We start from the raw sequence: 22,048 nt of genomic DNA on the forward strand, positions 1-22,048 counted from the left end.
ATCAAGTAAAAGTCCTGCATTGGAAATCTTACAAAAAAAAAATACTGTAAAAGTACAGAAGTTTCATCAGTTAAAGAAAACTAGCCCCTGTGACTGACACAATAAATTACACTACCGAAAGGTTATTGATGCATCAGTGTGTAGGCAACATTTTACTATTGTAGCAACTCTAGGCGGAAATGTATTTATGACACCACATCGAGTACTGCACATAAAAAAAGGGTCATAACAAGAGCACTGTTATTTCAAAGTTTGATTTTTCATATCTTTATCTTGGTTTGGTGAACATGAGCGAGTAGCACCGGCTCAAATTTAGCCGCAGGTTGGCTATTTAGCTACGGTCTGTTTTGTCAGTTAGCGACACATCAGTGCTGGTTACAGGGTGTAAATCGGTAGTAACAGCTGATCTCTAACCCCATAGGAAGTCCTTTTTTGCAATCCATTTTAATTTAGTGACACTTGATCACAAGAATAACCCAACATCCCTCCAAGAACAATACATTGCTAAAAACATTCTAACGTTAGCTGGGTTGGCATACTTCGCTAATTACAATGACTAAAGACATATTTCTCCATGGATTTCTATAAAAGCTAAAGAATTAGAAGTTAAGTTTGAATGTTTAGCCTCTCTGACACGAATTTTTGGAAGTCACATTATAACTGGTGATGATTATAGGGATTTCCGTTACATAGCCTAGCTTAGCTAGGTGATATCTTATGTAAGGATTTATTCACTGGTAAAGACTTTAGTAGCTGAGTCACTAGTATGAAACCAGATAGGAATAAAACCTTCAGACGTTAATACGACAGATCTAAAAGTAGTCTTAGTGTAAAAGAAGAGAGAATCTAATAGAGTTGTAAAAGACTGATGAACCCATTCAGTTCTTAGTTGAAATCAGCAGTGTGGTTGTAACACAATATCTTATTTCTATTGATCTTATTATGTCAGTTGCACATAGTTACAAAACCCAGTTCGATTGTGGCAAAAGTAAAGATCAGGGGGTTTCAGCTGTAGTGCTATATCTCTTAATAAGCCAATCCCTGTCAAGATGTATGACACACGACCAAAGGCTTTGCAGCGGCTGAGGTTTGTTTAATCGAAGACCGAGAAGATATTGGCAGCGTTACCCTTTCGAGCACCTTCGTCTCCAAGTAAATATGCACGTTAATGACTAAATAAGCAGGTGATTGTGTTGTTCTGCCCAAGGCCACAATATATTGTGCTTGGCTTCACACATGAGAAGCAATTTACTGTGTTGTGATTTTCTGGGTTGAGAGTGACATTGCCCTCTCTCTGTATGGTGTCCTTCCACTAAAAGGTATCAGCAAAATCATTAGTTTCAAATATTGCACAGTAGATCCTTTTTCTTCTTTTATTGAATTCTGCGGGGGGAAAGGGATTTGAGTTTATTTGTAAAGCGCTTTTCACAGACATAAGGGTCTCAAAGTGCTTTACATGGGCAATATGTGACATACAGAAAAAAGTCCTACAAGATTAGAGACCCCGTGAACCACAAAGTCCAACACAATAAGACAAATACACATACATAACACATATATAAAGTACAGACCTGGTACATACCGGTACCCGATAGCCTGTCCAAACAAAGTCAATAGTTCCATTTTAAAAGAGCTCAAGGAACTAGATAAACCGTAAGGGGGCTGGCAAAGCGTTCCATAGTTTGGGTGCTACTGTCTCAAAATGCTCGGTCACCACGAGTCTTTAGGCGAATGCGTGGGACGAAAGTCCGATTTGAAGAGTTTGATCCAAGAGCGCGACCTGTGAGTGTAGGGGTGGAGTAATTCAGACATATATGTGGGAGCCCGGCAGTGCAAAGCTTGGTAAGTGAGAGTGAGACTTCTTAACTGGATTCTCAATGGAACAGGGAGCCGGTGAAGAGATTTGAGCACGGGGGTGATGTGGGACCGTCTGATTAGAATTGCGCATTACAGTAATCAATGCGAGATGAGATGAAAGCATGTATTGGCACCTCTAGTTCAGTGGTTGAAATTACACATCTCAGATTACTTATGTTGCGTAAATTTAAATAAGAGGATTTGGTCGGCTGCTTGACATGGCTGTCAAAAATGACGTCTGAGTTACAAAGGTTAGGACGAGCAGCAGAGGAGAGGGGCCATCATGGGAAGCACTTTCTCTGGAGCAACGACCAGAACCTCTGTTTTATCATCACTAGGCTGAAAAATGATATTTTTAAAAACAGTCTAGTATTCTTGTTAACCTTAACGCCTGAGGGTTAAAACGAAAATAACAACTGGATATCATCCATGTTTAAATGATAAGTAATGTTAAAGCATTTAATTTTCTGAACCATGGGGCAGTAAGTAGAGAGAAAATAACAGGGGCCCAGATGTGTAATTATCAAACGCACATCACTCTTATTGTACTAAACTAAACATATCAATATTTAATCAGTAAATTGATGGCTCACCATTTTTCTTTATATTTGATAATAGACCTTGATTAAAGTGTACATATAGCGTTCTCCCATGATAAAGCACTCAAGGTATAGTCAAGAATATTAAATGTCATAACCTAACCACCAGGGGCCGCTGTCATGCCAGTTACAACAGGTCCAAAGTCAGATTTCTAGTGACAATAAACAACAATTTATTTATTATACAACACGAGAGCAAAGAGAACATGTAAGCAGTAAATATCATGTCAAAATACTCTGCAAAAATGAACAGAAGCTCAAAAGGCATGAGGTTTTAAGTGAGGAAAAAGTGGAATGAGTGTGTCTCCACTCTCGACACCCACAGGAAATTGATATTTTTAGATCAATGGCACATGTAACATCCATATGCTGTAATTATTTTTAGTTTTTCTCATCCAAGTAGAAACATCTGGATGCCAGCTGCCAAATAATACTACTCCCTCTGTACACTACACAAAGTCTTGTGGAGGTGATATCTGTTATGAAAAACCAGCTCTTGGTGCTTTATTCTGTACTTTGGTCCTCAATTTTAGCAGCAATTGTGAAACTGTACTGGTGGTAATATCATAAGAAAATAAATAAATCCATATTGCAATGACCTGCAGCCCAAATGGACTTCGGCAGAGATTACTATAATTCAAGTCCAGCACATGAAGCAATTTCCTACATTTTAGGGGCAAGAACTATGACATCCTTGGCATTTTTGCATGATTAAAAACCTAAAGCAATAATCAATCATGAAAATAGTTACAGGTTAATTTTATGGTCAGCTGTTGCAGCTCCAGTGCAGATGGCATTTAAAATGAGACGAGTCAGCCTGTTCCTCAAAACACAATAAGGAGCCATTTTCACAATAGGGATGAAATAATGTCCAAAAACAGAAAAAAAAACCTCTGTACACTATTGATCTAAAAAAATAAGCTACTTGTTCACGGTTTTTATGAATGGTTTGTACGGGTAGACCCTTTACAATGAATCTCAGAGTTGGTCACATGATCCTACAGCTTTGTAGTGGTAATGACATCACTCTTACTCTTAGCCTTCTGTTCACAGGGATGACGTCTTAACTCAGTGGAACAGACGGTGATGTAATATAGTCTGTCTCAGCATTTGTAGGTCTTCCTCAGATGAAATATGGCCTATACTGTTTCCCCCCCCCCTCGTGCACACACTGTACCATAGGCAGAGTGTGCACTGTACACAGTTTCTTGTATGAAAAGCTTTTAGAGTTCAACAGTTACACATGATGACTGTCAGCATCTCAGTAATATATATATATATATGTATATATATATATATATATATGTGTACACGGAGCATATGGCCAAACTGTCTGCTCTGGCAAGCCTGTTTCATATCTGTAAAATATTGCTTCAAACAACTTGTTATCCAACTTGTGGGTGTGTTGGACAGTCAGAAACCCAATTTTATATCAACAAATGTCAAATGAACGTCAGTCTGTACGTTCAATATTCAGATGATACTGGCAGACCTCCACGTCTCCCCCTCCTCTTTATTTTTATCATCATCACCGTTATTATTCCTCATGTGAAAACTTTTAAAGGCAGCTTGTCCTTACTCGGTTTTATTCAACATTTAGTGAAGCGACTTTTATTGTAAAGTCTTGGTAAATGAGGCAAAAAGGGCTCCTCATAGGGGGAATGAGTAAGTGGGCCAAAATAGAGAAAAAAACAAACCAGACTGGAGTTGTCGTGAGCAGCGGTCACTCTGAACCGGACCAAATGCGGCAGCAGTTTGGACAGAATTTCCCATCACCCAACAGTAAATCCCAGAATGTCAGAATTTACATTTTGGGCAAATCCTATAACGCACCCATAAAATTAGAGACGTCTGGGGGCAGGTGATTATGCCTCAGTGGTTAGTCTTTTTCACTGGGATTCTCACAAGTGACTGGAATTAACATGGCTTACATTCTCTCCGCCTCACAGCTAATTGAAACAAGTAATCTCCGGAGTTCGCGCCGCAAAGGGGGGACGGGGAGGACTCGGAGGCGTAACGTGTTATCCTTCGAGAAGACACACGAGACAGTGCAGTTTGCGTCAGAAAAGCAAAGCGGGAATGGGTCTCCTGGTGGAAATAACTTTTTGTTTCCATTCTCCACAGCTAAATAATTGACTTATTACGATAACTGCGCTCAACAGAAATAGAACACTGGTTTGAGGAGCTGACAGCGAGGCAATGTGGGGTAGTAAAGAGCTGTAAAACACTCTGTTCAGTAATGTGCACAAGTTATCTCTTTGATTTTTTTTCCCCCCTTCTTCCCATGACGAAGGAAGAAGGTCCCCCGACAGGACTGTCAGTCAGTCGAGCGGTTTAGTGGGAATTGGCACCAGCAGAGGTGGGGATGAATATTCAGAGGGCTCAGCTGCCTCCAAGGCCCACAGAGATCTGACACACACCCCTCCAAGGACCCTCCCCCTCCCCCCCCTCCCCACATCCCTCTTGATGCGGTGGAGTCGGTCCAACGCTCCACAGGTGCGACCCACTCGAACCTGTGAGGCCTCCTCGCCACTGCGATCAGGACGGGGAGGCAGAACGAGCAGCTGCGACTGTGCGAAGAAAGCGAAGGCAGAATCATCACCGTGCGCTTCTCCATTGGACATAATGGGGAAAAACTGATCAACCCCCTCCTGCAGGTCGAACCGACGCCACAGTTAAAATGAAGTATGGGGAAGTTCTTTGTCTCCCTACACAGCACACTTTGTCGACTTCTGAAGGTTAATTGCCAAACGATGGCTCCATCATTCACATTAAAAGTCTCAAATAATTATACCATTCCATGCTCGGTTTAAAACTCATTTCTCGCTTCTTCTTCTTTCCTTTTTTTCTTCTTCATAATGTTGGACACATACAGACATGCCCTTGGACGCGGCTGCAGAATGTGGCTGCTGTCAGTCAAGTGTGAGGAAAGAAATAAATAAACACACACACAAGCGCGCGCGCGCACAAACCAACCTGCAGCATCTAGATTGAGTTTTCGAACTCGGTGATTGGACTTGATATATTCGTCATGCTCTACGCACACAGCATCCAGAGCACCGAGAGACTCACACACACACACACACACACACACTGCAGGCTGCAGCAGGCAGCACCTGCAGACGCGTGCGCGTCGACGCAGAAGCTTCATATTTGAACCAATGGCACCAACAGTTCTTCCTGTTGTCAACCGTGGACATTGATCGGTGACGTGATTGCGGCGCCGTCACATTTGCGGAGAACGCGATAGTCGCGCAGAGCATCACTACATCAGACACAACACATTTGAAGAAAACTAAACAACAGAAATGGGGGCGAAATAAGACAATTGCTGCCAAATCCATTTCACCCCGTGCAGACTTCCAAACGTTAACTTCCCCTCCATGTCGAGTGTGGCTGTGTTGGACTTGAATGTCGGTGAAGACAATTAGAAGTGAAGGGGGCTACTGAATAACGGAAGCCTGCGCGGAGAGGTGTAAGACAACTGGGCGGCCAATTCCACGTTCCAAGATTTCACGAATGCAATAAAGCAAAGGCTGCTCTAGGACACACACACACACACACACACACTGTGTGCAGCCACTGCCATGACAGCGCTGCTGGTATTACATGCTGTAATCTGGCATCCACCCCCCATGCACACACACACACACCCTGAAACACACGCGCACACACGCACACGCGCGCACACACACACACACACACACACCCTGAAACACACACACACACACACACACACTCATTGATGGTGCATTTTCTCCCTGACAAAGGCGGAGTGGCGCGATGCATTTGACATCACTCGCGTCCAGTGCGCGGGGCGCGCGCGCGCACGCAGTCCTCGCTCCGTCAACGCGGGGAAGTGCGCCTCGCCTCGGATACCTGCGCGTCGCGCCGCTCTTCTCCCTCATCCCCTGAGGATCTGATTCCTCCCTCGCTTTCGGCGAGTGGCTCCGTGCTCTGGACGTGCCATTTATTTCATTCGTCGTCGTCGTCGTCCCCCCCCCCCCCCGGTCCCCCCGTCCCCAGTGGCGGAGCCAGGAGATTTTCAGTGGGGTGGCCAGGATGGGGCCAGTGATCATTTTTGGGTGGCAAGCATGTGTCTCACCAGGAGATGCAGAGCTTTTTAAAGACACCTACAGCAAACATGTCAACGTCATTACGAGCTGCACTATAAGTTAATTCTCCCACTTTATCATCAGGAATACAAAACAAGGACGCAAAATACGAAGTGTAATGTTCTTTTTTAATCAAGGTCTGATCACAATATAGATTTATGGTGAAATTCTAACAATAAGTATAACAGACAGTGCAGTACTATTGTTACACGACAATGAAACCCCGATGACTTATGTGTAAGCAGTGACAATGGTTCTTCTATTCTGTCCATAAACATCTATCAAACACAGAATAACAAACATCATCAGTATTAAACAGATACAATATAAACTTGTGGACAAAGTCGATGGAAATAGCAGCAGAGGAGTACAACACACAATGCCAGAGTGACAAATTTACCTGGGGATCCACTGGGGCCACTCCTCAGGGAGGACTCTTCTCTCCTGCTCTCTGATTCCAATCTTTCAGAAACATCTAAAATATAAAAAAAAAAAAAATATTATAAGGTGTATAGGTAATTTTCCAAAAGGTTTTATACTGCATGCTCTAAAGTGTTTAACAGACACACTAAAAGCTAAAGTACACGCTTAAAGTATAAAGTATACCCTGACTCCTGGAACAACTTACAGCAACAAATTAAAATGAATACCATCATATCCTTTAACCAATTTAAACATACTATCTTAAATCTGCCAAACTCTACCTGTAACTGTTTTAATTAGGCTATATTGTACTTTCACCAATTTCATTTTAATTCTAGCCATTCTACATCTGTCTAAATGTTAAAATTGTTTTTTTTCTCTCTAGCAGTTGTTGTGTATTTGATGTTTTTGAAAATAGATACAGTCATGGGTGGGATAGTCACAGTTACTAGAAGACCATAACAACATCCATTATGATATCATACCTTACTGTTTTGGGATTGTTTCCCTAGACTTCCCAGTCGGAGGGTCAGGTCTGGTCAGGTCTGCAGCAGGCATCCATGTGTGTGCTTGCTTTTCTTCACAGGTCCATGTCCTTGCGCCCTTAAATTCAAAGACAGGATGTGTGCGCGCGCGGCAAAAGTGTCCGACCGTGTACTAGCGGTGCAAGAAAGGTTCCGCATGTTTCCACAGCCGTCAAAACTATTGACGGCTGTGATGTGGTGCTTGGGGCGGCCAATGGGGCGGCCGGGATTCTGCAGGGGGTGGCCACGCCCCCCCCGGCCCCCCGGCCCCCCCCTGGCTCCGCCACTGCCGTCCCACCCCCCCCATTTGCACACAGCACACCTAAAGTTGAGGACTTGAGACTTCTTCTGCACCACTTTCCCGAGCGCGGCGCATCGACGCAGCAGCCTCCCGTCGACATGCGCGCGGATTCCCCCCGGATACTATGCAGAAACATTGTGCACAGGTTGATTTGAAATAAAGGAAAAAGAAAAGAAAAAGCGCCAGATCTGCCGAGGGGGAAAAAAACCCCCGCATCTCCTCGCCACATCGAGGCACCCGACGAGATACGATATATATATATATATATATATTTTTTTTTTTTGGTTTGCTTTTGGATATGGGTCACTTCTTGTAGCAGGATTCTTCGCGGGCAGGAGGAAAAGGGGTAAGTGCATCCACACAACCTGCAGAAAAAAAGGGTCATCTACAATAATCAGATGATTAAAAAAAAAAAAAGAAGAAGAAAGAAAACGTCATGACTTCAATGCACTTAATCCTTAAGACGGAGGCATATCGGAAAGAGATTGACAAGTAGGATGCAAATCTGGGGGGGCGCGGGGGGAAAAAACATGTTTCGATTAAATAAATCAATGTTTCGATGCAGTTTTGAAAAGTAGATGCGTGCGTGCGTGTGCGTGCGTGTGTGTGTGTGTTTCCCATAACAAGGAGTGCAACGCCCAGAACTGTGCTTGCATTGATTGTTTTTACGCGTTTCGTGCGCAGCGCTGGACCTCATGATTAAATGAGATTATAGAATATGATAAAAACAATAGAGTGACTATACATCCCACGTGCTGCAGCTATATGCAGGGTTCTACATGTCATCATAGTTCAATCTTTGAAAGCACATATTGGACAAAACCAAAGGGGGAGGGAGAGAGAGAGAGAGAAAAAAAATCAGCTTTTCTCTCTCTCTCTCTGTCTGCATCTGATCGAACCAGTTTGACTCTTAACATGCCAACAGTCGCTTCTTCCATTGCCCCCCCCACACACACACATCGATCTCATCCCCGATCTCATCCCCATCTCCATCTTCGTGTGTCTCCCTCTCAGCCCTGAAACGAGTTGAGTCACGTCCAGGGGGGGGCACCCTGGCTGGGTGGTGGTGTTTTGGAAGCGTCTGTTGGGGTTGGGGTGTGGGTGGGTGCAGGGTTTAGGTGGTGGTGGTGGTGGTGGTGGTGGTGGGGTAAATGTTGTGCGAACCGACTGTCAGTCACTGTGCAGATGTGCAGCCCCCCCCCCCCCCCCCCCCCCCGCCCCGCCCCCCGCCCCCTTTGGCAGTGGAGGCAGAGATTGGAGACAAGAGTGTAGAAGTGCTGATGTGAGGCTGCCACTGTGCACCCCGGAGGAAACTTTAATAGGTTACTCAGGCATGCGTTGCTGTTCCTCCAAGGCCACCGTTATGTCGACAGGGATGCGCAGCATTGTGCTTCAGTTGCATGTACACGATTCTGTCTGTCGGCATGAATTAAAACGAGGCCGGGTGTCACGGTCAAGGGACCGTAAGACAAAACAAAGACACCTGACCTCGCAGAGAACATTATGAATGCCGCTTTTGTTTCCGTCTGTACTCCCTCAGAGATGAGCCGCGTGCCATCTCACTCTCATAGCTTCAAGTACATGGTGGTGGGGGGCCCCTCTGCCGTGATTACAGCCAAAAATGCCATTGTCGGCATTCCCCTCCGAACTTATAGCCGAGAGGGGAAATGTTCCTCATATCGGCGGGTAATTACATAAAGAGTCTGACTCAGCGAAAGACCGATTTTCTAATTCAGTTTTCATGCAGCCTGTGAGCTCCGGCGAGAGATTAATCCCGTGTCTTGCGTTGGGTTACTCTTGTTGCCGTGTTCTTCACAACTGCGGCGACCGATAGCCTACACCTGGATCCAGCTACAAAGCGCGCTTAAGAAATGTCCCCCCAGGGAGCGACTGGGGGGAATTCTCCGTGCGTGGATTGCGGCTGGGCGAGAAGTGCGAGGGGGCTTATTGAGAAAGCCTTAGATTTACTTTCCCAAGCTTTGCCTGGCTTATCTTGTCCTGCAAGTTAGTTTGGGAAGTGCAGAATCAGCGCGAAAGACCCTTGGTTTGCCTGCTGCTCAGTTCTCATACTGTGTGTCATGGGCCAGAGTGTAAGCGGCTAATGGGAGATACTGGAGCATTGGCTCATTCTCTGCTCAATAATACACGAGGACACAGCAGCCTATTGGAGATTAACTTGCCCAGAGACTGCAAATGCTTCTTTAGATTTCAGTCTGGGGCTGCACGGTGGCGTAGTGGTTAGGTTTGTGGAGTTTGCATGTTCTCCCCGTGTATGCGTGGGTTCTCTCCGGGTTCTCCGGCTTCCTCCCACAGTCCAAACACATGCAGAATGGGGTTAGGTTCATTGGAGACTCTAAATTGACCGTAGATGTGAATGTGAGTCCGTCTCTGTATGTGGCCCTGCGATAGGCTGGCGACCTGTCCAGGGTGAACCCCGCCTCTCGCCCAATGTTAGCTGGGATTGGGTCCAGCCCCCCCCCCCCCCCCCCCCCCCCCCCCCCCCGTGACCCTTAAATGGATAAAGCGGTAGACGATGGATGGATGGATGGATGGATTTCAGTCTGTTGTTCATATCATGAACACATCACGTTGACTTGATGGCCAACCACGGTGATCACAGTGAGTGAAGGTCTTGCAGTGACTCTCCTTCCCCGGTCTGCTCAGAGGCTCTCCTCCATCTTTTCACCGTAGCTGCTGCAACGGATCCAAGAGCATGTCTGCAATAAACACACGTGTGCATCCGTTTCCCAGAACAGACCCGTGCGTTATAAATTCCCGACAGACCTCTGTTGTTCCCCGCCACAAAAGCGTGTGCTGGAAACGGCGCGAGCGTGTGCACGGTGGAGTGTGGCCCAGGTTTCAGCTTCGTTCTCCTCCTGGCAGACGCCATCTGCTCACTGGGGAGGTCTTCCAAACAAATTCCATATTAAAGATACGGGGAAATGAGAAACATGGCAACACTAGAAACACAGCATTTTCTGTTTTTTTTTCTCTCTCTTCTCGTATAGGAGGAAAAACAGGTCACTTAATCTGGGAAATAAAGGGAAAACACCCCTAAATAAATACAGGATTAGATTAAAACCCCCGTGTTGCGTGTTGGTTATACTTTGAAGCGTGTACGTAAACATTCACATACATCGATCATGATCAGTGGATAGGCACAGACAGTTTATCTTTCATGCAGAAATACATTCAGCTATATCCATTACTCTCTTATATTGGTAATATGTCCGATTTTCAGGAAAACACAATTAGGAGACTTCACTTGTCCGCCTCTGAGGAGAGACTCTCATATAGTGAGTATTCATGTTGTATAAAAAAAGGGTTTTCAACGGATGATATTTAAGCTAATGTGCACATGTGCTGTGTAAATGACATCAGAAGGAGTTAAAGGCCATTTGTTCTGAATTAGGCTATAATGGGCCGTCACCACTCACTGAGATCTTCTATTCTTGGGATCATAGATGGAAATTAAATGTTTGTCCTTGTACCGGGATATCGCATAAAACAGACGGTGTTGTGTCTCGAGGTCGTGCTATTTCGATTTCATGCATTAGGTCGGGGGATTTATAACTGTGAAAACAGCACGGAGAGGCGGCTGGATTCCACATTATGAACAACGAGGAGAGAGACAACAACAACAACAAGAAAGATCCAGAGGAGCGATGCTGTGCATCTCCTGAGTCATCATACACACAGAACCTTCCTCGGGCGGCATTGTGTGAAATGGAGTGTGAAATGAGTGCACTTAACATCCCTGCAGTAGATTATACACATTATCTTACACTCGGGTTCGGGAGCATCTTGCCGCCCGCTCTGCAAATCTGTCATCAAGTTACATTCACCTTTACCCTGGCCCATTTAATGTCCCCTGCATGCCCAAGAAGACGCATCTGCACGGCCAGTTCATGCTCCGAGTTCCAGACCTGCATGAAACTAATATCATCACGTGACTCGACAAGGTTTATCTTTGCTAGGGCTGAAACTAACGATTATTTTCATAATCGATTAATCTGTGGATTATTTTCTTGATTAATCGATTAGTTGTTTGGTCCATGAAATGTCATTAAATCGCCAAAGATTAAGATCGTGTTTCCCAAATCCCAAGATGATGTTTTGATTTGTCCACACGCCAAAGATATTCAGTTCCCTGTCACAGAGGAGCAAAGAAACCAGAAAATATTCACATTAAAGAGGCTGAAATCCGAGAAGTAAGACTTTCTTTTCACATAAAAACTACTTGAACCGATTATCGCTTATTCAAATAGTTGGCGATTAATTTAGTAATCTATTACTAATCGATTAACTGTTGCACCTCTAATCTTTACTCACCAGGAGCACCACACAGCGTTTGCATCATTAGTGTCTGATAAATCATTCATCGGGATCAAGTATCTAAAAATCTTTAAAAAAAATATTTTGCTCCTTTTTCTCCCCCGTTTTTTTGCCCTTTATTGCAAATTTCACTTATTAATTTTAAGATACCTGTCATATTGATAGAAGATCAATTTTTGCCTTGGTGGGCTTTGTTGTACTGATTACACTCGTCTGTCGAAGTTAAAGTTAAACTCCGAGCACTTTGACAGTATGAGCAGCTATTGCCAATGTCTCATGCAATTTTAGTGGCAATTGTGTTGCTTGTGTTGCGTATTGTTCAATTTAATTTGGACAACTGCATCAAACACAGGCGGCCCGATGACGGTCGAGGTTTTATGCAGTGCAGCTTCAATTGATCACGATGCTGATATCAAATTTCAATAGTTTTCATTACTTGGACGTTTTATTATCATTATGTGACTGTAACAGAACAGTTTACTGTACAACAGGGACCAGTAATTGGTTTCAACCATGGGCCAGTGTTCTCAGCATCGTTTCCCTCACAGAACGAACGCTGGAAGCGCATTTCCAAATGTCGTCATCATGTTTTTTTTATTTCTTTTAATTCATTAGGAATAACATTGATTTATAAAATGGTTCCAAGATTGTAATTATGAGGGCAGACGTCACAATTCCCATTAGTATGTCGTTCCAGCGGTCATGTTAAAGCACATAACTGGGTTCTGCTTCTTTTATGATTGAATGTCAGTATTGATGTTGACACACCTTATTTCCGTGCCAATTTGACCCTGGAGTCACTATTTTACGGCTGTACATGAATGTAATCATTCTGTTCTCAATGGTGGCATTATGAGTGAACAGATGAATATAATATTAATTGAAATATGGAAATGGAAAGGGAGAAGAGAAGAGTTGAATAGTTGAGACGAACAAATGTGAGAAACAGGTTTCTGTGTCCTTCGGTATGAAAGATGAGCAGTTTTTTGTGCAACAACATCCAACAATTGTCCAGGGAGCCCTGGGCCTGCATCATAGAACAGAAGATGTATCACTCCTCCTTTTTCACTTTCACTTTCTTCACCGCAAAGTGGCCTCAACAGACCCAAATGCAGTGGGGGGAAGAAAAGTACTGCATTTTGAGTGAAAAGGGACAGACACGATCACTGACGCAGCCCCTGTGTTGACAAAGTATTTGGTTAGCTAGATGTATTCATCCGCCCGCAGGTCTGTAATTGCTGGGAATTACTGTAATAGTCACACTTCCTCTCGTCAAAAGGCATTCTGGGAAAACCAAAACCGCAGGGAAATATTCTCTGTTGGAGAGGATAGAAGAAGCAGGTGGATGGAGAGTGTGTGCTCCAAGGTAAATAGCTCCCTTTTGTTAATTAAATCCTTCAAGATTCTGAAAACATCTTCTCCGTCAGCCTCTGACTATGAGCGATAACATGTTTGGGTTATTTCAGATTAGAGGATGTCTGGACTTTTGATTTGATCTCTGATGAGTCATTTATCTGGCCACCTCCTGACTGCAAGTTCAAAATTCATCCCCTTTTTTGCTCTGTTTTTGGTCTCTACCAACTCCCGAGGAGCCTAAATTCTCCTCTATGTTCACCAGGTCATAATCAATTGTGTCCGTCTGCTGTTTGGGGCAGAGCAGCTATTGTACAGAGAGGTGTTGACTCCAAACATCTGCCCACAGCCTAAAGCAACAGTTACGGCGTGGAAAACCAAATCAAATCTTCTGAAAGAGGCTTAAAAGCTCCAAAGAGATATAAGATAAGTAATGTTTATCCAATTGTCAATATAAGAATATTGGTAACACTTCTGCCTATCTAGAATGTAAAAAAATGAAATAATAATAATGATAATAACAAGCCAATTTAAGTGTTTTTTTCATATATTTATTCACATAACTCTTCCTGTAGATGCCCATAATGCTGCTGTACAAACTGACAAAATACTAAAACAACGTCGTAATAATATAAAATACTAAATCATTTTCAGAAATTCTAACTTCTACCATAAAGACTAACACTATACATGCATTTATGTCTGCTTAGAACTATTTTATACTTTGTTAGAAATGTATTAAATGTTATATACACTGCTAATAGGTATAAACAATATATTGATTATACATGCTCCAAGTATTAGTCACTGTAATACACAATAGATGATCCGGACCAAATGCAGAGAAATAGAGGCGGAGTTGAGAGTTTGTTAAACCGACGTGAGAAAACAAGGAAGTGAGCTCTTCAACATACAACAAGTAAAATCCCCGTTGATGCACTCTTTCCCGCGTGTGCGTCCCGTCGCCCTCAGCTCCCCTCAAGCTCCCTCCACTCACCAGCCTCCAAGCCACCACCTCTCCTTGTTCGTTCGAGCTTGAGTGTGGCCTGAGTGAAATGTAACAGCAGAGCGATGCTCCTGCCTGGTTATTCTCTCCACCTCTGAACGTGGGCGTAGCCGGACAGAGGCGAGAGTCCGCTGTGATCGCGCTGCACTGCTCTCTGTAAAAATTCACTCTGTGCCCGCTTCCCCCCTCGGAGAACCTTGGCTCAACTGGCGATGTGAACGGGGTTCGCTCGCCGTCGCGAACCGACAGAGAATCTTCGCCTGTATCTGCAGCAATCTGCTCAACACCGAGCGGCAGACAGACTCACTGACCGACTGGGGGACACGCTGGAGCATTTAGCGGCTGAAGGACCAGATACTTCCTGTGGGAGATGGTAGAGACCAAAAACGGAGCTAAAAAAAATACAGCGACAGTTTCACCAGGTGGATTGAGACAAGACTCCAAGTGAATTCTAATGTTGCCCTTTAACAGCTGTATGTGGAATAACAAACAAACATAACAGGTTATAATATTTTTTTTTTAAAGAAATCAAATTAACATTAATTATCTAATTATACTTTCATTATTTAATTGTCTAAATTACAAATGAAAAAATCAACAATTGCCACAAAAATTCTCCGTCTCCTGCCAAAGAAGCAAAAAAACTTGCCGAGTAGAAAATGAAAGAGTAACTTGGAGTCAGGCTGAAGAGGAATGCTTCATTGCTGTAACAGCGTAGTGTGCCGTAGTACCCCGGAGTACCCTGCACTTCTAGATCACTGCAGCATGGGGAGAAGTTAAACCATGTGAGGTCAGCAAAAACAAGATATTCAGCTGCGCATTGTAGCAAACACTGTATTCTCTATACATCCAGTTACTTCCACATGGGGCATTATAACCATAGAGTCCTTTTATTCCTTCCTCTTGAGGAAAACTGCTCTTTAGTACGGCGCAGGGCCGAAAGACGCTAAAAAGCTCCACGTAGCCGTCAAGAGCTGGCGAGTTGGGTGCTAATCCTCTGTGGGCTTGTCACTCTGAGCAAACCTCTTTCACACCACACAGGAGGTCATTTGATCCGTTGCTAATTGGAAATATTGAAAAAATACTGACTACGGCAGTTTGAAGGACAAATCAAAGAAACAGGAATAAACGAGAGGAGGAACAAATAATAGGCTTAAGAAATGCAAAGGGGCCCCCCCCCCCGACTCTGACGAAGTGACCAAAGACCCAAGACCTTCAACATGTGATGCACAACATGTACAATAGTGAGAACAAGGGATAACCACAGCAGAAGGCCATCACATCAGCTATACTCATCAGCTGTGGTCGTCTTTGTGCGCGATGGGAAGTCCCCCGCGCATTAAGCTGAAAATTGTCCAGGACCTATAGAGACTTCCATCCACTCTCTGCGTCACACTCAAGTGAAAACAGCAAACTATTTGTTCTACTGTTGAGATCAGGCCACCGCAGCATGTAAAGGGGGAATCACGGCTCGTACCCACTGGAATATGGCGGAGGTAGTGGCGTTCCATCAGGACAAGTTAGGGCAAGCAGTGCTTGACCAGTTTAAGCAAAGATTGCATCTGTTTTAATTCACTGCCCTCTGGTGGCAGTTATAGTCCATTGCATCAGGAAGCTGGGGGGGGGGGGGGCCTCATTCTTTTTATGTTTGCGTTTTGCCTATTGACGATAACTCTAAGATCTTTGATGGCCAGAACATCTCAACTGGCCCCTGGTGGCGGAACACAGTAAAGCTCATAAACACCACCATTCAGTCATTTGAGGTAGTTCTCGCCACACTGATGAACATGTACGTTCTTTGTTCTGATACGTTTGGTTTGACTTAGTTATTTGATGCCATAAAAACCGGATGAAACGTCGGGATGACAGCGGATATTGATTCTCGCTTGGTTGAGCACGTGTATCGGCAGCACTTTGATGCCGCGGCTACACTCCCTGATCACTCTGACTTGTAGCCATTGAGCTATTGCCGCGAGTGTGCTCGCCAAGCGCCGTCCTTGACTCCGTCTGGACCATTCTGTGCAGGAAACTGCCTTTGTGCACTGGAAAAAAAATGACTTGATTTTTTTCCCCTCGCCGATCGTTACGAGGCAGTACTTGGAAGTAAACGAGCACACGAAACCGTGATCGTCTCTGTGCAAAATCTGCAGAAAGTTGGAGAAGTTGGAGACGGAATATTGTTACGCAAGTAGTGTACACCTCTGCTCGGTGTAGGTTGTGTGCATAGCAAGTAAGAGAGGGTGCGAGGCTGCCGACTGGAAGAGAGTGAGTGGTCAGCATCAGTATGATGTAGCTGTGTGCAGGTTAGGCTCTCTGTCAGTAAATAGATGCTACAACTCCTCTAGACCCAAGCCAAGTTCCCCCCCAGTCGTCTCCCCCCCCCCCCCCCCCCATCTTGCCGCCTTTGGCCCCGGAGCAGAGCCCAAATCTCCCCTGGGCTTCGACCACAGTGTGGACAATGAGCTAGGAAAGGTGGATAATATGCAGGAAAATACAGGATGCCTTCACTGTCACTGAACTCAATATTTCTTTGTAGATTAACATGAAATGGATTTCTTTTTAGATATTTGTCCTCGTAAGTATTTAAACCTGCCCTTGTCACCAGCCCCTTGGTCGGTTCCTCTGTTTGTGTTCCCCCGTGTGCCTGGAACATTAGAATCCTTTTGTCTGTGCCTGTCTGTGCAGTATAGCGTCGCGTGTACCTGCCTGCTTGTCATCCCATCTGCCTGCAAACCTGTTTCTCACCGTTCACTTCATCAGCTTCTAACGTCTTTTGAGTCTGCAGTTGGATCCTCCCTGTCTGAGCTGTTATCAGCTGCCATGGCGGTTTCAGGCTGTATAGTTGCTACAGTATATGAGCAGATGGACTTGGCGAAACATGTTAATTATGCTTTTGCTGTTAAGTTCTGTGGGAACCTTTGGCAACTTGGCAGATCTGATAATTATCAATGCTGCCTCATTATGTTGACAGAAAACAATCTGTTTCTCTCAAACTGTATTTTGCAAATTACAGTTGTGTAACACAAACGTTACTTCTACGAGACAGGGTTGCAAGAGATTTTCGATGTGAGCCTCGGGATTGAAAAACCTTGAGTGGATATCTTTTAGGAGACTGGCATTCATGCCGCCAATAGACTTTCAGAGAGTCTTTTTTTCCTTTCATTTTCCACCCAAATGTATATCAGCATCACCATATTAGCTTTTTATTGCAAATCCATATGGTTTAAATGCCTCTTTAGTCCAATGGGCACAATAGGATCCTTTCTAGTGAGAATAACTCCCCTAAGGTTGGTGGCAGAGGGGTCCGGTGCACAAATGGATGTCAGGACTCCTTCTGTATTGTGCAATAAAACATGTTGTGACAAATGATTTCCTGTACAATGAGCCCGGTCTGACGTTTAATATTCCACTCTTTGAACTCTACTTGATTTTGTCCATACAGCACATTTAAGGACACAGGTTTGTTGAGTGGATTCCAGGTCAGGTGACTACAGCATTGCAGATTCGACCCTTTCAGCTGTTGCTTCATTCCCAACTGGGACAGCGTGTGAAAAATCCGCAGTTTGAATGCCAGTAGTAGAGATGCCGGTTTCAACACAGATGTTGATCGAGGCGGCGGCTTAAAACATCAGACATCAGCATAGCCTGGGCCTTTATCTGGGGACTGCTCCGGTTCTGCAGTCACACTCTGCCAGCTGGCAGGAAGGTGTTTGATTCCCCCAAAAATGGCTGTGCTCAGAAATAGAGCGCCGAGCTTGGTGTGATGAGATCAGTGTGGTGCAGGTTCCGGAGCCTCGACGGGACATAAAGGGAGCTTTATAACATGCTATACGGCTGATCTGCCCCGGAATTAGCATATATACGTGCACCAAAGTGAAGCCTGAGTCATCTCGTGTCCTGCGGTGATTCATTATCAGCCGCGATGGCGTTCCCATCAAAGTTTTCACTTGGTGGTTATGGAAACACCTACTGTTTCACGAAACATCACAGAGGTGGTTTTGATTACTTTGGTGGGTGTTAATATTCGTCTGTGGACAGATTTTGACGCCGTAATAGCGTCACAACCCTGCAAGATGCAGTAATTGTGTTCCTACTCATGAGTATCGAGTACCCATGTAATACTGCAGAAATTTAGATTTCTGCAATTACAGTTTTATGTAGAATTTTCAGTGTCATTGACATATTAAAGAGAAACTTGCCGTCACTGGTGCAAATGTCCATGCAAAGGTGAACAGGCGTCAACACAGTTTACGTGATAATCTTTCCCAAATTACAGTTAACCCCCTGCAGGTTTTCAAATTGTTGTTGCCGATTAAATGAACGTGCATGCGGATGTGTCTGCACAAACATTATTTTTAATTCATGAAAGACACAACCAAGGACGGAAGGAAGGTGGAGAAGGCAGAGGAACGAGCAGAGGGGGGATTAGTGCTAAATTGAGGTTTGCGAGTTATTTCTGTTTGTATTTTTCATATCCTGGCAAATAATAAAAAAAATTGCTTGAGTAGACTTATCAGCATTCACACATGTGAATATTTATTGAATCCCCGCGCTGTTGATTTAATCCTCTACGTGTGTGTATCATTAACGGGGCTTTCCCGAAATAAAATCAAAAACCTACATCTCCTCTGACCAAATGCTGTGCATGCATACATGAAAGGCAGAGGATGATTGAAGTTGTGCGAGTATCTGTCTCAACCACATCCGCCTACACTCTGCTCTACATGGAGCATAAAAGCAAATGTGCATGGCGTTTGAAAGGCACTGACACACTGGGAATGATACATGCTCATGGAGATAGACACTTATTACAGCATGCTACACACACACACACACACACACGTGACGTATCGCACACAAACATGCAAATCACAAAAGCATGCACAGCCAAGGGGGCGACTGCACAGAGTCCACGGGCCGTGTGAGAGCTCTTCTGAGATCCCTCGAGCCCACCGTGGGTGTTTAGTCCTTCCCGCGAGGGATGCTCGTAGTTTTTGCGGAGGCACGTTCAGCTCGAGGATTAATGAAAAGCTCCATCTTAGTCATGAAAAGAGCATTTTCACAATCTATTTAACATCATGCATACGAAAGGCTCACATTAGGCGCTGTTGACTTCTGCTTGCCTACAGCAGTGTTTTCCTGATGCATTCATTGCCGCTGCTGGGATCTTCTGTGGGTAGGCTGCCCCCCCCTGCAGCAGTGCCCATTGAGCCTCTTGCATTTCTCATGTTGCCTGTCAGAGAACTCAGTCTTCACTGCCGAGATGAAATATGGCACACAACTGGAAGTCTGAGGGACTTATTGAAGAAATGAGAGTAATAAAGCTTCCCCGGACTTTAGTGTTCTTTTTGGGTAATGTCTTTTTTTTCCTCTCTCTCTCTCTCTCTCTGTCTGGCGATGGATGATTGTCCACAGAAACAAAAGGACTCAGCGCCACAGAGCATATGGTATAAGCCAATTTAGCCAAACCTTTATAAGTCACACTCAGCTCTGTGTAAACTGGCTGAGAGTGGTATCAGTTTCATGGGATTGTAATGTAGGATGTTTCTCTCTTGGTAGCCAGGCTGACCTGACAGAGACTAAAGTGGTGTATTAGGCTGCAGTGGAAAAGCTCACCGAAGAGCATTCCATGAGTGCTGGATGTTATTTCAGCGGTTGCCTCTGGTGAATTATTTAGTGCAAATGGTTGTAATTACACAGAAACTACAGTAGGCAATTATGTTGTGGCATGTCCAGATCAGTGCGGGGATCACAGGACTTTGTGATGAACCGTAAGGCATTCCAGGAACTGCTTTTGTGCACTCGCTCGCCTCTTCCTCTCTTTAGCTCTGTCAGCGGTTTCTCTCCGGCGAGTGGCTGGCGTCAGGCCGGCCCTCTCAGAGCTTTTAAAAGGCCGTTAAAGGTCCCTGGGACACGCGGCCCGTATCCCTCCGCAGCCACCCACACCCTCTACCCAGCCCGCCCACAAGGCCCTCGGAGCAATCACAGCTTCTCGGGATGTCAGCTGGCATTACGGCAACCCCCCCTCACGCCCTGCGCTCACGGCTCAGCCATGCAGGGTAACTGGGGGAAAGCAGAGGCACTCGCTTGCTGAGGCCAAGGGAAAAAAGACCCGGTCATCTCCGCCACACTGACCTTCGAGGGCTTTTCGAGGATTGCGATGTGATGGCGTGGGCGATGAGTGATAGTGAAAGCAATGCTTTGACTCATCTGTTGGTGTAAACACAGAATGCCTTTGCACAGTAGAGCGGGATGCAGCTAGGACTCAAAAAAGTCATCCAAATCCACTGTTTAAAGGGGAAGACAACTGGAGGGCCCATTATGTGGCCCCCGCTCTCCTGTCGTGTCCAGGCTGGTTCGTCTGTCACGGTGAAATGGCAGGACTGCAAATTCCGCTCGACAGCAGCAGCTCCCCTTAGGGAGACTAAGGGGCATCAACCTGTCATAGTCACACACTGTTGCTGACAAGGTGATGACGAACACCTTTCATTAAAAGGCAGAAGCTGGCCTGTTCCTCTTCCAGAGCATGCTCCCATCTTAATGTCAAATGGAGAGCACCGGGGCTGGAACAGAAAGCCTCGGGGCCAAAATCCGACATGATTTTATCAACATGTCACGTCAACATGATGCACGCTCAAAAATTCATAGGACCTACGAATCGGAGGCAAAGGGAGGTGCACTCCTGCCTGCGATGGAGCACTCCCATGGAGTGAGCCTTGTCACGAGCTGTCAACGCTGCCGATGCTGCAGAAAACCCGAATATGGATTCATACTGCGTATACCTGGCCGCGAAGACGGCTCCAAATGGGTGGTGACAGGTGGGTATTTCTGACAATTTATAATCACCAAGAAATCCCGACTGGAGAGAGTCATTAAGCTGCACACAACAATGCCGGCCGGTCTGTGACTGCTCTAAAGAGACGGCAGAGGCAAATGCTCATAGCTGGCAAGAGGAACATTGCTGAGCTCGGTTTTCTAGAGTCGGAGCCCTCGCTCGCTGCTGAGTAGGAGGCTTTTTTTTTTTTACAAGGTGTGACAGTGTGGCTGGTGTTGTTTTCACCTTGTGAGTCTGTTTGTTTGTACAATGGTGACAAAATGTGGTCCTAGAGAAGCCTTCTGAAACTGGAACTGACACAGAGGCAGTTTTGACTGCTCTGGCAGGTGTCCGTCTGTGTGACAGATGTCAACGTCACAACCGTGTGAGATACAGTCACAGAACAGGTGGGGAAGTCGAACGAAGGCCAATTGGAAGTTGAGTGTAATCTCATGCCCCGTGACCAGTGAGCACTGACGGGGTGGAATGCCAGCACGTTGAAGGATGGGTCAGCGGGTGGTTTCGATTTGTCACTTCTGCGGGTATAAACACCATATTCAATTTGGGTAAACACAGTCAATCGATGTAGTCTGAAGCCGTTTCCAGACTTGACGTTGGAAAACGTCAGGAAAATTGGGTCCGGACATTTTTCCGGAGACGCGCTCACAGCAGCAGGAGCATTTCCGTAAGCCTTTGGTAGGGCGCCCACTCGCTCGCCGCG

At 45.1% G+C, this 22,048-nt stretch overlaps 1 protein-coding gene and 1 long non-coding RNA gene across 3 annotated transcripts in view; one reads left to right on the forward strand and one right to left on the reverse strand.

Annotated features, from left to right (window-relative positions):
• Positions 1-6,681: 6,681 nt before the first annotated feature.
• LOC118308851 lies at positions 6,682-7,739 on the reverse strand. Its single transcript, XR_004793343.2, has 3 exons — positions 7,480-7,739; positions 6,972-7,046; positions 6,682-6,849 (listed from the first exon to the last, which is right to left on the reverse strand). It is a non-coding gene; the product is annotated as an uncharacterized LOC118308851 (long non-coding RNA).
• Positions 7,740-7,821: 82 nt separating this feature from the next.
• LOC118308845 (metabotropic glutamate receptor 4-like) overlaps positions 7,822-22,048 on the forward strand; it is a 148,540-nt gene continuing 134,313 nt past the window's right edge. For both annotated transcript variants that reach the window (XM_035630269.2, XM_035630272.2), the window contains exon 1: positions 7,822-8,165. The gene's annotated coding sequence lies outside the window, so the exon portion shown is untranslated. The remainder of the gene's footprint in view (positions 8,166-22,048) is intronic.

The sequence above is a fragment of the Scophthalmus maximus genome, chromosome 6, assembly GCF_022379125.1.
Source record: "Scophthalmus maximus strain ysfricsl-2021 chromosome 6, ASM2237912v1, whole genome shotgun sequence".
Lineage (NCBI taxonomy): Eukaryota > Metazoa > Chordata > Actinopteri > Pleuronectiformes > Scophthalmidae > Scophthalmus > Scophthalmus maximus.